Source organism: Podarcis cretensis (assembly GCF_951804945.1).
Source record: "Podarcis cretensis genome assembly, chromosome: 2".
Lineage (NCBI taxonomy): Eukaryota > Metazoa > Chordata > Lepidosauria > Squamata > Lacertidae > Podarcis > Podarcis cretensis.
Window position 1 is genome coordinate 23,789,725 of NC_137171.1, and position 16,073 is coordinate 23,805,797.

Genomic DNA, 16,073 nt, shown 5'->3' on the forward strand with positions numbered 1-16,073 from the left:
AGCCCCAACGTGCTGTTTACTCCTAGGCCAATGAGGCTGGGGTTGCAGCCTTGGCCACTATGCTGCACAAATCACTTCCAGGAAGAAGAAATAAGGTGGAACATTTTCATGTGAGCACTGTTTTCAGATTGGGGATGAGCAACCTTTTTTTCCTGCTAAGGGTCAGATTCCCTTGGGGGGGGGGCAGAGTGATGGAACAACCCTCCCAATGCTGCATCTTTTTTTTTTTTTTAATAAATTTTTTATTAGATTTTCAGATTTTACACACACACACAAAACAAAAACAAAAACAAAACCATGTATAATTTCATATTCTTACTTTCTTTACCCCCTTTCCCTGACTTCCCCCCACCCCCTCTTCATACATCCCAATTCCAATAATTAATTCAGCAAGTTCTTATCTCCCATCTTTAACATATTATTATTATTTTTTAAAACTTAGCTCTTTTTACTTATCCACATTTAACTTATCCAATTCTATTATAAACATTAAATCCTTTTTCTGAGGTCGACCTAATTTCCCTTCCAAGAATTTCTCCCTTCGTATATTAATTAATTATATGTCATAATAGCCGAATGCAAAAATCATACAATTTTGAAATTCTATTCTCCCCTCCCTCCCTACCCCAGTTTCCATCCCTTCCCAAGCAAATATCCCCGAAAACAGTTCCTAGCCCGGATTCCTCACATCCGAGGCCTTCAAGTCTCTGTCAGTCTCTCTCTGCCGATTTTGTTGATACCCTTTTTTGTTGGTCCTCAGGTCTCGAAGGAGTTCTGTCACAGTCACATCAAATTTTCTTCCATCCAGAATATTTAAAACAATTGCTGCAAAAGGTCAGCTGATCTCCCATATTCAAAGAGGAAGTCCCAATCATATTTCTTTATTCTTTTAAATTCCAGTATTCCAAGGACTCCAGGGACTTCCTCCTTCATCTTTCTCATCTTTCGCAGATTTGTAATCCGAAGATCTTCTTCTTTATTTCCTGACAATATAGGCTTCTGATTTGTATTTTCCTGTAGTTTTTTCACTCCTTCTTTCCTCTCCACCAATTCCAAAAACGTCTCTTCTGGTTCAGCTGCAGATTCCTTATCAATCAAATCTTTTATGCATTCAGCAGAGTTGTTTGTTTTAGAGTTCAAGGTCATAAGTTCTTTATTCATAGCCGTACTCTGCTCCTGCAGCATTCCCACGAGAAAAAACATTTTTTCTATCTCTGCCAGTAATTTTCCCTCTGCAGCCATTGTAATGTCTCTAGTTCCCCCTAGGGGGATTCCAATTACTTGATAGTCCTTTTTCCAACAGTCCGTTACTTGTTGTTTATAGCTACGTTGTTTCCAACCACCTCAATTCAAATGCAACACTTTTAATTCAGAGAGTCATTAAATAACAAAGTTCTTAACTTTAGCCGCCCGTTTGACAGCTCCTTTGACAGCTGTCAAACTCCTTATTCTTTTTCCTCCGGCTCACACACAGGACGCTCCCGGGTTCGGGGGGGGGTTTACACAAAAACTTCCAAAATTCTTCACTTTCTCTCCAGCACAAGACTTCTTCTGTCAAATTCTTGGAAGTATCTTTTATCTGACGCCAAAAACAGTACTCTCCACCTTAGTTCTCCGATCCTTGCTTTAGATCGTTTGTAGGTAGGGGGGGTGCGGACTTCCCTTTAGCACATCCCCCGGTTGTACCGAATTCAAAGGTATAAATTTTAAAGTCCAAATTCCATTCTACTCACGGGTTGTTCTTTTTCCAGTCCGAATTTTGGGAAAAAAGTCAGCGCTCTCTGGCCATGGCTGCGCGGCTTCGCTCCACTGAAGTAGCGGTCTACTCACAGCACCACGCCACTCCCCGTACCCTCTCCGTAGCCTTTAAAAAGGCTCTTCGTGGGTCGGGGAAGGCGCTTAAAGGTGCCCGCCGAGTCACCAAGTCCGCAGGCTTCCGCGCCTGCGGTTTCTAAGGGTCCCCGCGTCGCCGGCGCGGCAAGACCCGTCTTCAGCAGAGCCGATTCCCTCCGGAGCTCGGAGGGAATCCGCCATTAGCCGATCGCGCTAACCCGGAAGTCCCTCCCAATGCTGCATCTTACCTGGGTGATGCTGAGGCGAGGCATCAGCAGGGAAACCCTTGCATGGACACAGCACTACACCTGCTGGTGCATCACACAGCTCAATGTTTCCTTGCCTTCCCCCAGTCTCAGCCAGTAAGCTTCCGTGTTCAAAGCAGGGCTCTGTGGGTAATCTTTTGGTGGCACCAGAGCCAGAACTGGTCAAGGCCACGCCTTCTCTTTCTTTCTCTGACACCCCCTTTCCTTGCTCTCTTCTCTCCCTCCCCACCTAGCAGGTTGCTGGGACAGAAACAGATTTTATTATTTATTATTTATTTATTATTAATACCCCACCCATCTTAATGGGTTTCCTCAGCCACTCTGGGCGGCTCCCAACAGAAATAATAAAAACAACAACAAAACATTAAAAACTTCGCTAAACAGATGTCTTTTAAAAGTAAGATAGTTGTTTAATGCCTTGACATCTGTTGGGAGGGCATTCCACAGGGCAGGCGCCACTACCAAGAAGGCCCTCTTGCCTGGTTCCCTGTAGCTTTGCTTCTTGCAGGGAGGGAACCGCCAGAAGGCCCTCAAAGCTGGACTGAATGATGGGGGTGGAGATGCTCCTACAGGTATACTGGGCCGAGGCCGTTTAGGGCTTTAAAGGTCAGCATCAACACTTTGAATTGTGCTCGGAAATGTACTGGGAGCCAATGTAGGTCTTTCAGGACTGGTGTTATATGGTCTTGGCGATAGTTTGATTTGTTTGCAGAGGATTTTTGATTCTGAAAATAGCCTGAGAGCTGAATAAAAGAGTCCAAGGCCTGCAGGTGCCACCCATCCCCCCCAACCCCTGTTCTGAAGGATACGCCCTAGCAGAGAAAACCATCATTACTTGGCGTAATTAGTTTTGTGCCTCAATTTTTCGTTTTCGCTTTTGCCTCAGAGCAGTTAGCTGTCAGCTAAATTTAGACTCTCTACTTGGTATCAGGCTACAGGCATAGCATAAATGACCTGCTAGGCTGTGTTTACAAAATGGGAGCAGTCCCAGCAAGTACACAGACCTGGGCAAATTTGTTCTGTAACAATATCATCCATTTTGAAAAGGGCACTTGCGCCCCCGCTGGAGTCACACACCCAAGCGCAAAGTGAAGAGGAAGGACCCCTCCGAGCATTTATCCACCTTCACACTTGGAAGTTGTTGCTTGTGTATAAAGGACATTGCAGCTGGCACAAATGAGCAGCTGGGGATTCGAAGCTCTCGTGAATCATCCATCTTTATAGCACCAGGCTCTCCCCTTCCATGCTGAGTAATATGTATCTTCCTGGAGAGTGAAAGGAAGACGCTGAAGAAAGTTGGCTGGGTTGTCATCACCTCACTTCCTCGTGCCAAAGACTGAGCCAATTCACATTACCTCAGACTCATGTAACCATAAGCATTGTGCTTATGGCAAAGTTGTCAGAGGTTGCTCAATACTGTGACACAGCCAGATATTTGGCGTGAGTCCATACTAATCTTTGCGCAACTGGAATCAACCCTCTGTGAGAGTGGAAAAAGTAATCCAAGGACAATAGATTTGGGTTGGCCATTTTGGGCAGTGGGAAGCTCAGGTTGACAAAGTGCTGCTCCAAAACCAGGTCCCCTAATTCTCTTTTCCAGTTTATTTTGTTTCATTTATTTAAAGAATTGCACATCACCTTTACCATTGTTGACATCCTGGTTGTTTCTTATGGCTATAGGAGCCTTGTACCAAAACACCTAAGACTTCTTCGTGGTTTTCTGTAGAGTAGAAATAGAGTCCTCCAGATGTTATTGGGCTACAACTCCACACCCTCCGACATTTCTCCAATGAAATAGGGACGTCCTAAGGAGAAGCAGGAGATTCTGGGATCAAATCAGAAACTGGGATGGCTTCTGTAAATTTCGGGACTGTCACTGGAAAATAGGGACACTTGGAGGGTCTGCAACTCCCGTAATCTCTGATCATTGGCCATGATAGCTGAGCTGGGTGGGAGTCAGAGCCCCCAAAAATCCAGCGCAGCAGTCAGCCGGTCCCCCACTCCTGCTTTAGAAGAACAAAGGGAGAAAACACTATTCCATAAAACAGGAAACTCCCTCTTTGACAGTGAAGCAGGGGCAAAAAGCATGCTGGGACTCAGATACATCGGCAAAGAAAAAGTGCTTTATATGTGTTGTATATGCATTATAACACTGTGACACCAGAGGGCTCTGTGGAGTTCCGTTTTTGCCAACCCAATTTCTCATACAATGTTTACAAGGCGTTTAACTGAAATTCTTCATTGATGCGTCTAGATCCAGGCATTGACTCACATGCTGTGGAATGTAATCATGACACTTGCAACTTCGTCTCACTCTGAGGTTGCTTTGTATGTGTTTCTGAGTCCCTGGGTGACTAGTTCGGGAGAGTAATGTGGTGGCAAAGGTCAATAGTAGGAAAGCTAATATATAATCCATGGTATGTAAACATTTCCAGCTAGCTGAAAGGGAAACACTGTTATTTTTTAAAGTCTATTCTTGGTCATTCTTGGACTATTTTCAGGATAAATGTGAAAGGCAATTCACCCAATAATGAATTAATTAATTCAAGAGGACCTCAATATACCGTGAATGAAAGTTTGAAGAGTGAATGGCTTAGTGGAAATGGTTCGGGGGGGGGGGGGGACACAGCTCCTTCAGGCCACAGCTGTCACTGTTATGTTGCCCTCCTCTGTGCATTTGCTTAACACAATGCGATCCTGGTGAAAGCCATTGTAATAGCTGCAAGGATGTTTAGATAAGTAGACTGCCCTGTCCTCGGGGCAGGCTGCATAAATAGTTAGGGTTTCATACCCACTTAGCTATAAAAGCAGATACAACTCAGAGATAGGGAGGGAAGAGGCAGATCAGTATTCCAGCATGTGGAGTATGGTGGGACGGCCGCAGAAAAACAGCACCTGTAAAAGAAAAGCCAAGATCCCATTGCATTTTGCCTGCCTAGTGATGGCCTTTGAGTTAGGTCCAAGGCTGCTGCATCCCAACACCATGACTTGGATGCTGACTATTGCAAGCAGAAAGAAGCAACAGGAAAGTGATTTTCCTTTCACCTCTTCTCCCATGCAACTTCCATGTGAAGCTCCAAAAGGCTCTGAAGATGTTTGGGGAATCCTTTTGTACAGACAGTGTGATTTGAGACATGCTGTGATGGCGGTGAATTATCCAAAATTCATTCGCTCATTCATTTTATTTGTATGCCTCTTTCCCCCACACACCCCCAAAAATTCATGCTCAAAGCGGCCTACAGCTTCCTACTTGGGAGGAAAGAGAACCAGCTATAAACTATGACCCAGTGCAGGACCAGGAAGATGAGGAGCTGGCAGTGAGGGTATCTCAGTGTCTTCGAGAGCCTTGCTGGTTTAAAAGCTTCCCACTGGAGATAGTGTTCACACTTAGTGCTCATTCTAGACAACAAGGGAGAAGCCAAAAGCCATTGGCAGCGAAGTCAATGCAATGGTTTTGCCCTTCTCCAACTGTTGGGATGGCTGATGCCAGGTGACAGCTGATGGAAAGAGGAGCCTGATCTACCTGGCTTCTCAGCAGAGCTGTTGGTGGCCTCTCTTCTTCTCTCCCTCTGCCATTGGAACACATTAAACCCAGAGGGATTGACTGCTTATACAGTGCATTTTATGGATTGTCAGGGATGCCCAAGTTCCCTCAACCTCACTTGTATTTAGTATCTGCGCTTCTTTAATTTTCTGATGCCACCAAATTACTCAGAATGCTTTCTTGGAATCTGAATTCTGAGTTGGAAGGGACTCCAAGGGTCATGTAGCCCAACTCACTGTGATGCAGGAATCTCAGCTAAAGCATCCATGATAGATGGCCACCCAACCTCTCCAGGGCTGGATTTAGGTTTGATGAGGCCCTGAGCTACTGAAGGTAATGGGGCCCTTTATATGTCCACCTGTCCTTTGTAAACAACTAACTGTCGCTGTTTTTTTGTGTTGAATATATGCTATATGGTAATTTATGGACCTAATAGGTATCTAGAGCCATTTGCACATAACAAAATATGTATTTTATCCAAGTAATTGTTGAACTGAAATACAGTTAAGAAGAAGTATATTTATAGTGAAATACAATTAAGAAGAAGTATATTTTGGGGGCACCCTAAGAGTAGGGCCCTAAGCTATAGCTTCTTTAGCTTATACGTAAATCTGGCACTGGACCTCTCCAAGGAAGGAGAGTCCACCACCTCTTGCGTGAGTCTGTTCCACTGTTGAATAGCTCTTACTGTCAGAAAGTTCTTCCTGATGTTTAGTCGGACTCTCCTTTCTTGTATCTTGAAGCCATTTATTCGAGTCTCACCTTCCAGAACAAGAGAAAACAAGTTTGCTCCCTCTTCCATGGGACAGCCCTTGATATATTTGAAGATGGCTATCCTATCTCTTCTCATTCTCCTCTTTTCCAGGCTAAACATACCCAGCTCCTTCAACCGTTCCTCATAAGGCTTGGTTTCCAGACCCTTGATCATCTTGCTTGCCCTCCTCTGCAAACATTCCAGCGTGTCAACATCCTTCTTAAATTGTGGTGCCCAATTCGACACCTCCTAGTAGCATGCGTGGTAGGCTTAGGCAGTGGCGTAGCGTGGGTTGTCAGCACCCGGGGCAAGGCAAGTAATTTGCGCCCCCTAACCCTGAGTGAGCCAGGTAGGGGCAGAGAGTTGCGAGTGCGAGCGCCCCCCCAGATGTTGCGCCTGGTGCGGCCGGCCCCCCCTGCACCCCCCACGCTACGCCACTGGGCTTAGGCATAAGATGGACACCAACACTAGAGACAGCGTGTATTTCAAACTAAATCAAAGGTTTACTAAAGGGATACTATTTACATAAGGAAATATCGATACAGCTTGGAGTCTCAAAGGTTCTGATGACTCAAGGGACTCTGTTGTTGAGAGTAGCCTCTAAATGACTTACCTCAGGCCAAATTCCTCAAGCCTCCACCCCAGCCAATTATTCCTACAAATCTGTCCAGCTACGGAGAACAATCTGCCTCTGTATCCCAAGGATCCCCTGGTTGAACTTCTGGCTGCTTGGACAGTTTAGCTCACTTGTGTAACCTCACTCTGGTAATATCTTTATATAGGGCAGCATCTCAGACTAACTCAGCCACTGGCAACCTTCCCTGAACTTCCCCAGACAAGTATAAATAACACACCGGGTGTTAATATGCAGGCCTCAATTCCCCCCTCAGCTATTATCTAGTCTTATTCTTCACACTTTCCTCCTCAGCACCTTTATTCCCACCAAATCCTCAACTGTCAAAATCGCAACTGTCTCTTTGACTTTCAGCTAACTCCAGACTCCTCAGACTGAATTTATCTGAACCAGGCCCTGCCTAAGAAAGTTTTGCCAAGAACTGCTGTTGGTTGCATGGTGTCAGGGAACTGACATCAGAGCTAGAGGTGGAGGCAGGGCTCCAAAGGGATGCAGGAGAGGGGACCAGCAGGGGTGAAGGAATTCAGCGTAACACCAGTAGAGAAGAGAATGAGATGGAGGATTTGGAGACAGGGCTCCGAGACCCTTCACCAGAGACTAGTGGAGAGAGCGCTGACACGCCTCTGCTTTCCCCTTACTTGCGCAGACGAGTTCCGCGCAGGGAAAGTAGGAGGAGACTTGACGTCAAACAGCTCTTATGCTGGAAAAGGTTCAAGAAACGCCCACTGACGGATTCTGCAAGCAACTGACCGGCCACGGAGTGTGGGCTGTCAGCCAAGGGATGGTGAACCAGGCAATCTAACTGAAATTGAAGGCAGCTTATGCACAAGTAACCCCTTACAACCATTACACATGGGCTTGTGACATCTTAACAGTACAATGGTACCTCAGGTTACATACACTTCAGGTTACATATGCTTCAGGTTACAGACTCTGCTAACCCAGAAATAGTGCTTCAGGTTAAGAACTTTGCTTCAGGATGAGAACAGAAATTGTGCTCTGGCGGCGCGGCGGCAGCAGGAAGCCCCATTAAGCTAAAGTGATGCTTCAGGTTAAGAACAGTTTCAGGTTAAGAAAGGACCTCAGAAACGAATTAAGTACTTAACCCAAGGTACCACTGTACAAGGCCGCAAACTCTTGTCACAGAGGACACAGGAGTCATTTCTCCCCTTCTTTCCAAACACAAACACATATCTGCCATTTCTCCACAGGTGCTGTTTCTCCTCAAACAGCAAAACAATGTTATTGCTCATCCAAATAGTCACCAAAATGTAATGAGTTGTGGACCCTGACTTGCAATCCTCAGGAAAAACAAAAACATGTTGTCAATTTGCTTTTGGGTTGACCTTCCACAACCATCCACATCCAGTGCTTCTCAAGAGGGTTCCCCAACTCTCTGGAGAGGCATTTTGGGGGGTGAGGTAGGGAAAGTTGGCTTCTTCTTTCAGTATTCAGGAAGAGCCCTCCAAGCCAATATCTGGGCACTGGTTTCATTTTTATTTGGAGGCCTAGAGCAGGCTTTCTCAACATCGGCCCTCCAGATGTTTTGAGACTACAATTCCCATCATCCCCGACCACTGGTCCTGCTAGCTAGGGATCATGGGAGTTGTAGGCCAAAAAAATCTGGAGGGCCGAGGTGAAGGAAGCCTGGCCTAGAGTTTCCATCTACAAATAATTGGTACCTTCAGGGCTTTTGTTATTAAGAAACAACAATAACAACACTGGGCTGTGTCATAAAACCACAGAATTCGTACCTGAATGTAATCACCTGCTATAAAGAGTAAAAGCAATGCTATCCTTCTTTGGGTGAGAGAGTAGCTTCTCTTTTTACTGTTGAGGCAGGAGTGCTCAGGATAGTTCAAAAAATGCCTTACATGGATTAAATTAAAAGGGCAAAATTTTTCTTTGTACTTTAGATCAGAGACTTAGATGTCATGTATAATTACACGATACCCTCCAAATAATACCTTGCGGAGAGAAAAAGAAATACATTTTATCTTTAGCTTAATTGGTTTGCTGACGCTTTGCCAGGGGTAACCATATACTATGAAGCACATAATCTCTTCTTAATTATTCATTTGCATTTACTGGAAAGAGTTTTTTTATTATTATGGATAATATACATTTGAACATTCCTTTGCAATTAATACTGCTAATCAGCATGTTCCTAAGAGCAATCCTAGACTCAAGTTATGCCAGTTGAGGGGCGATGGAATCTAGCAGAAACCCTGCTATGTTGCAGGTAGAATTCCAAAAATGACAGGGAATCTAGGGGGTTGCTCCCAAAACAGGCTGTTGTGGGTAGAATAGCAGATCTTCCAAGCGTCCCTGTTTTCCAGGGACAGTCCTGGATTTACAGAAGCCATTCTGGTTTTTTATTTGATCCTGGAATGTCCTGATTTCCTATACAGTGGTACCTCTGGTTGCAGACACGATCTGTTCTAGGGTGCCGTTCGCACCCCGAAAAGTCTGCAACCAGAACGGCGCTTCTGCACATGTGCGAAGAACGATAGAGCGCTTCTGTGCATGCGCAAACTGTGCAGAACGCTTCTGCGCATGTGTGAACCTTGCAGAACGCTTTTGTCCATGCGCGTGCAGCGAAACCCGGAAGTAAATACTTCTGGGTTTGCCGCGTTCTTAAACTGAAAAAACGCAACATGAAGCGTTTGCAAGAAGAGGTATGACTGTATTTTCATCAGAGAAATGTTGGAGGGTATGGAGTAATGTGATCCCCGAGCAAAGGAGATAAGTAACTAAACAACCTTTAGAAGACAGCTGAAGGTTCGTTCCCATGTGGCTGGACTTGACCTGTTAACATTTTAATTCCCCTTTAAGAGTGCATTGCATTGTAATCAAAATGGCAGCAGAGGTGAATTTGTGTGGGACCTGCTTGCCTGCAGGTTCTGCCCCTAAGGGTTGTTGGACACAATAATAATAATAATAATAAATTTTGCTTATACCCCACCCTCCCCAACCAGAGCCAGGCTCAGGGCGGCTGACACCAGTAAAATTACAATAAAAACATAATAGGGAAAAAAAACCAATTTAAAATACAGGTTAAAATGCAATTTAAAATGCAGCCTCATTTTAAAAGTAGCCCATAAATCAAAACTGTAAGGGGAGGGAAACAAGGGTCAGACTGAGTCCAAACCAAAGGCCAGGTGGAACAGCTCTGTCTTACAGGCCCTGCGGAAAGATGTCAAGTCCTGCAGGGCCCTAGTCTCTTGTGACAGAGCGTTCCACCAAGTTGGGGCTAGTACTGAAAAGGCCCTGGCCCTAGTTGAGACCAATCTAACCACCTTTCGACCTGGGACCTCCAAAGTGTTGTCATTTGTGGACAGCTATTGCAGGAAAGTATTACATATTGAAGGGCAAGCTGCAGTTCTACTCATTTCAGGGAAATTGCGCCACTGAATGGGGAATAATTTCAAGAAGCGTAGCTATGCTACCCTGCTACAGAAAACACAAAACCAGAGCCTTGCTCCTTAGAAGACCTAGAGATTATTTGATACCTCTTCTCGGTAGAATTTGACCAATTATAATTTAATTTCTCTTCCCAGTATAAAGCGGAAGGGAAGAAAATGGAGTATTGAGCATTTAGGGGCCAGCTAATGGGCCATTGACTCTGAAAGGTTTTTCTGTAGGAAACCTTTAAAAAGAAAGTACAGTAAATTAAGACTGCTTTTAGTTTTCCAGAGTATGTTGCGCCCTCTGGTGATCATGTTCAGAAGCACTCATATGGTGACTAAAGTGAGAAAGCTACTGGAATTCCTTGTGTCTGATTTAAACATACATTAGAAAGACATATAAAATAAAAAATAAAAATCCAGAGTGCCTAGATCCTAAAATCTTGAGATAAAAGGTGAGGCACAGGCTGAAGGTGATCCTGGGCTGACTTTTGAACATGAAAATGCAAGATTATTTTTCAATGTTCAAAAGCCTCCTCTTTGGTGTATGTAGGATGAGTTAAGAGACCTAAGGCTGTTGCCCTTCTTTCCCTTGGGGCCATAGCTCAAAATAGTGCAGCAGGTGCATTGCATCCCAAAAGTCCATGGTCTAATACCTGACATCTCCAATAAGCAGGATGTTTTGTTGTCACGGTCCGGGTTACAGGCAGCTGGAGTCCTGGCTTGGTATGTTGGGACCAGGGTAGAGGTCAGGAAGTGGGAATCAGCAGTCCAGGGTCAGCAGTCCAGGGGTCAGGTAGCCAAGAGTCCAAGGATACCAGGAGTCAGGAAGCCAAAGCACAGCTAGGGTGGGTAGCACATTGCTGTAGCAAAGAGCCGGAGGGAAATGCTGGTCTTATATACCCCTCCCAGCCCTTGCCACCAGGTGCTACAAGCATAGCTGTCAACTTTTCCCTTTTCTTGCGAGGAATCCTATTTGGAATGAGGGAATTTCCCTCAAAAAAAGGAAAACGTTGACAGCTATGGCTACCAGTCTTCGGTCAGGCCTCACCTGTGCGGCCGCGCCTTGCCCTTCCAGGCCAAACTCAGGAAGACCCCAGTCCTGCGAGGCCCTACCAGTCACAGGGCCTAGCTCCTGCAGGCACTCCTGACATTTGTAGCAGGACCCAGATACAGTGGTACCTCGGGTTAAGTACTTAATTTGTTCTGGAGGGCCATTCTTAACCTGAAACTGTTCTTAACCTGAAGACCACTTTAGCTAATGGGGCCTCCTGCTGCTGCCGCGCCGCCAGAGCACAATTTCTGTTCTCATCCTGAAGCAAAGTTCTTAACCTGAAGTACTATTTCTGGGTTAGCAGAGTCTGTAACCTGAAGCGTATGTAACCTGAGGTACCACTGTAATTGGTAGACAATGCCCTGCTAGATGAGCCAACGGTAAAATGCAGCATGCTACTTGGAAGTCAATCCCATTGAATCCAGTGGGGATTTACTTCTGAGAATACAGGCATTGCATCAGAGCAGATTAAAGGTAACTCAGGAAATCCTGAACAATTGATAGGTAGCTGTGCGCTCCCAACCCATGTGATGCATTTATTAATACTGACTGTATTCAGCATGATAAGCCTCGGTTTTTGATTTGATTTTTATTTCTTTGAAATCCTGCTCTTTCAGGATCTTAAACAAACATGCCACAGAACCTGGCTTTGTCTTTTATCAATATTCCTAGAGCCTCTAATGCAAGTAAGTTTGTATGAGCCAAGCCATCTTGGTTTCCCTTAATTACACTTGGCAGAACCTCAGACTTTTTAGAAACACACTTTGGGAAAACCAGTCTGAAAGCAGCAGAGTAATGTTCCTGCAGTTTCTCTTGGGCAACGATAAGAAATTACATAAGACGTGTCCAGTGGCAAAAATCGTGCAGTATAATCTTAATTTTTTTACATATAAAAAAGTAGAAACATTTAAAAATGTTAAAATCAGAATGATATACAATATGGATGGTTTGCTTATACAGAGAAAAATCTGTATCATTGAATTGAGGGAGCATCTCTACCCTCATTGTTCAGCCTGGACACTGAGGTCCAGCTCTGAGGGCCTTCTGGAGGCTCCCTCCTTGTGAGAAGTGAGGTTACAGGGAACCAGGCAGAGGGTATTCTCGGTAGTGGCGCCCGCCCTGTGGAACACCCTCACTTCAGACGTCAAGGAAATAAACAACTACTGTGGAACCCCAGTTGTCAAACGGAATCCGTTCTGGAAGACCGTTCGACTTCCGAAACGTTCAACAACCGAGGCGCAATTGCCAGTTGGCAAAATCCATTGAAAAAATGGAGAAATGCGCCTCAGGAGCTGTTTGACTTCCAAGGCGCGTTCAAGAATGAAAGCATTCACTTCCGGGTTGTTGTCTTTTGAAAGACGAAATGTTTGACTTTCAAAGCATTCGACAGCCGAGGTTCCACTGTATCTGACGTTTAGAAGACATGTGAAGGCAGCTCTGTTTAGGGAAGTTTTTATGTTTGATGTTTTATTGTGTTTTTAATATTCTGTTGGGAGCCGCCCAGAGTGGCTGGGGAAACTCAGCCAGATAGGTGGGGTATTATTATTGTTATTGTTATTGTTGTTGTTGTTGTTGTTACACACTTTAGCAAAAGATCACATTTTATGGAGCACCATAATAAAAACATAATAGCAGACAGCATAATAATAAAATAATCATAACAACAGTCCCCCACCCACAGCTCTAACTGGCCACAGATTATTTAATGGCCAAAGGCCTGGGTAAAGAGGAATGTTTTTGTCTGGTGTCTAATGACATTGTACTGATGGTGCCAGGCGAGTCTCTCTGGGGAGAGCATTCCACAGACAGGGAGCCATCCCAAAAAGGACCCGTTCTTGTGCCGCCACCCTCCTAACCTCTCAAGGAGGGGGTACATAGAGAAGGGCCTTGGATGACAAGTTCAGGGTCTGGGTTGGTTCATATGGGGAGAGGTGGTCCTTAAGGTGTTGAGGTCCTGATCCATGTAAGACTTTATAGGTCAGAACCAGCACTTTGAAGTGGGCCCCGAAACGAATGGGCAGTCAGCCAAGTTAGGACCAGGCTTGACTTTTTGCTTGCCTGGAAAGAGGACAGAGAGGAACATGTGAGTGTGAATGAACTAACCTACTGTACAAAGGGAAAATTCACACTTGTTGCATTGCCCACTTTTTTTGCCTCTCGCCCTGCCCACCACTGGATTGGTCCAGAGGGGAAAGTGGTCCTTAGGGAACCTTTTCATCCCATCTCTACCATAGCAGATACAGTACTTGTTCTGCTAGCACAGCAGCTGTGTATCTCTGCACTCCCACCATTGCGTAATTGGTATCTAGGATTTTTCTGTCCGTTGTTAAATAACAACAAACAGGTATGTGTTACAATAACTACGGAATAATACAGCAATGTCATTTCTTAAGGCCATAAGAACCGCATGTTGTTTTTTAATATTAAAAGTACTACTTTCTTGTTGTGGTCTGGATATCGCTGGCAAATTTTCTGTATCCCAGAGCCTTGGAAGCAATTTTTCTAATTATTCATCTGATCTTGTCAGCCAGATAATGTTTTGATCTGGCTAGTGATTCCACCCCTACCCCCAGTTAGGGCACTTTCCAAAACTTGGTTGTACCACTGTGAAATTGGCAGATGCTCTTTTAACTTCCAGCAACTGGCAATTAACATTCTAGCTTCTAGAATGACATGTCTCGATATGTCACCAGGTGTTTATCAAAATAGTTTTCCTCTGAATGGAAGAAACTCTTTCAGTTTTAAAGTGAGTTGATAACCAGTAATTAGTCTTATTTCAGAGATTATCATTGCCCAAAATTGTTTCAGTTTAGGGCACGCTAACCATATATGTTGGAGCCTTTGGTGAAGAGCCATAACTCATTGATGGAGCATGTGCTTTGCATTCAAAAGGTCTCAGATTCAGTCCAGATGAAGTCACATTTTTTTGTTGCCTTAGAAAACACATATTGTTGATTATACCTGAAGGAGCATTTCCACCCCTGTCATTCAGCCCTGTCATTCAGGTGAAGTAACAGGGAACAAGGCAGAGGGCCTTCTCGGTAGTGGCGCCCGCCCTGTGGTTCGCCCTCCCATCAGACGTCAAGGATATAAATAAATATACAGCTGAAGGCAGCCCTGTACTGGGAGTTTTTTAATTTTTGGTATTTTATTATGTTTTTATATATGTTGGAAGCTGCCCAGAGTGGCTGGGGCAACACAGCCAGATGGGTGAGTTATAAAAAGAAGAAGAGGAGGAGGAGGAGCTTTTTTCTGAAAAGGAAACAGAGGCCTGCTAAGAAAGAAATATCTGTTCTAGATTTCAGGTCCCCAGCACACAATTCTGTCTCCCACCATTATGGCAGTTTATTGGACCCTTTGAGAGCTGTAAAAGCCCTCCACAAAAAGATCTGTAAAACTGTCTCCTTCTTCTTTCTTCTTTCTCCTCCTCCTTCTCCATTTTATTCATAATTCATACTTGCTCCCTACCAACCCTTTTCTTACCTTGGGCTGCAGCTCCCTTCCGGCATCATTTATTCTTTTCAACAGGTTGGACACTGTAAGTGCTGAGCTATTCTGCCTTCTCTCTGTCACCTGAATAGCATTTCTCCATCTTCTCCACACAGAAGACCTATTATTTCTTGTCCTTCATCTTGCTTCAAACATAGAAGAAACATGCCTGTCAACTGTCCCAGAATATGTGGGACATCTGTCCCAAGAAGAATGGCAACTTAAGTTGAATATACACAACTTGCAGACCTAACATATAGAATAAGAGAACAAGAAGCACATACGTTTAAAGACTGGAAAACGTTTATTGAATATATGGGGAATACCTGTGTATAGCTGAAAGTGCTGGCAGCATTAAGATAAATTCAACAGTGTGAACAAGTTTTGATGGATGCAATGATAGAATACTGAATGGTATAGTTTTTGTAAAATATGCAGGGATTTATGATATGTAAAATGAACCATGGAAATAGAAGGGAAGTCATTGATATCTTAAGGATGTAGAATAGTATTTTAAATTGTAAAACAGAAAAGTTTATTTTATTCTCATATATGTGTGTGTGCGCGCGCGCGCGAATAAAATATGGGACATCCTGTTTTTTCTCAAGAGAGGACAGTGGTCAAAATGGCCTCCGCAAACTCATGCAATTTGGGGCTGCACTGGTTTTTATTTTGGGGGGGGACTGGTGCCCCAAGGCACACATTTTCCTAGGGGTGCCACCGCAAAAAAGGCCTTGCTCTGTGCTCCTACCAACATAACTTCCTTTGGTGGTTAGTCCCTCTGAAGCAGATCTTACAAGTAAAGAAACAACACTGAAACATTTTAAGCTACTAATATGAGCATAGCCTGAGTCTAGACTCCTAACAAAGGGATCATCATGTGCCAAGCCAGACATGACCTCTACCCACCCTCTCCCAGCTTACAACACTAGCAAATATTGCTCTGGTCAGTGACATTATCACTCTTGCTCTTGAGAAGAAAAGAGAAACTTGGCTAGTCTTAAGACTTGGGTAAGAAGAAACAACCTACAGTATCGCCTTTCAACCATCCCACCTCCACACCTGATAAAGATTGGGTAATTGAACATTCTG

General features: G+C 44.4%; 1 long non-coding RNA gene across 1 annotated transcript; it reads right to left on the reverse strand.

Annotated features, from left to right (window-relative positions):
* Positions 1-12,342: 12,342 nt before the first annotated feature.
* Positions 12,343-15,343, reverse strand: LOC307210153. Its single transcript, XR_013835879.1, has 2 exons — positions 14,976-15,343; positions 12,343-13,550 (listed from the first exon to the last, which is right to left on the reverse strand). It is a non-coding gene; the product is annotated as an uncharacterized lncRNA (long non-coding RNA).
* Positions 15,344-16,073: the final 730 nt, after the last annotated feature.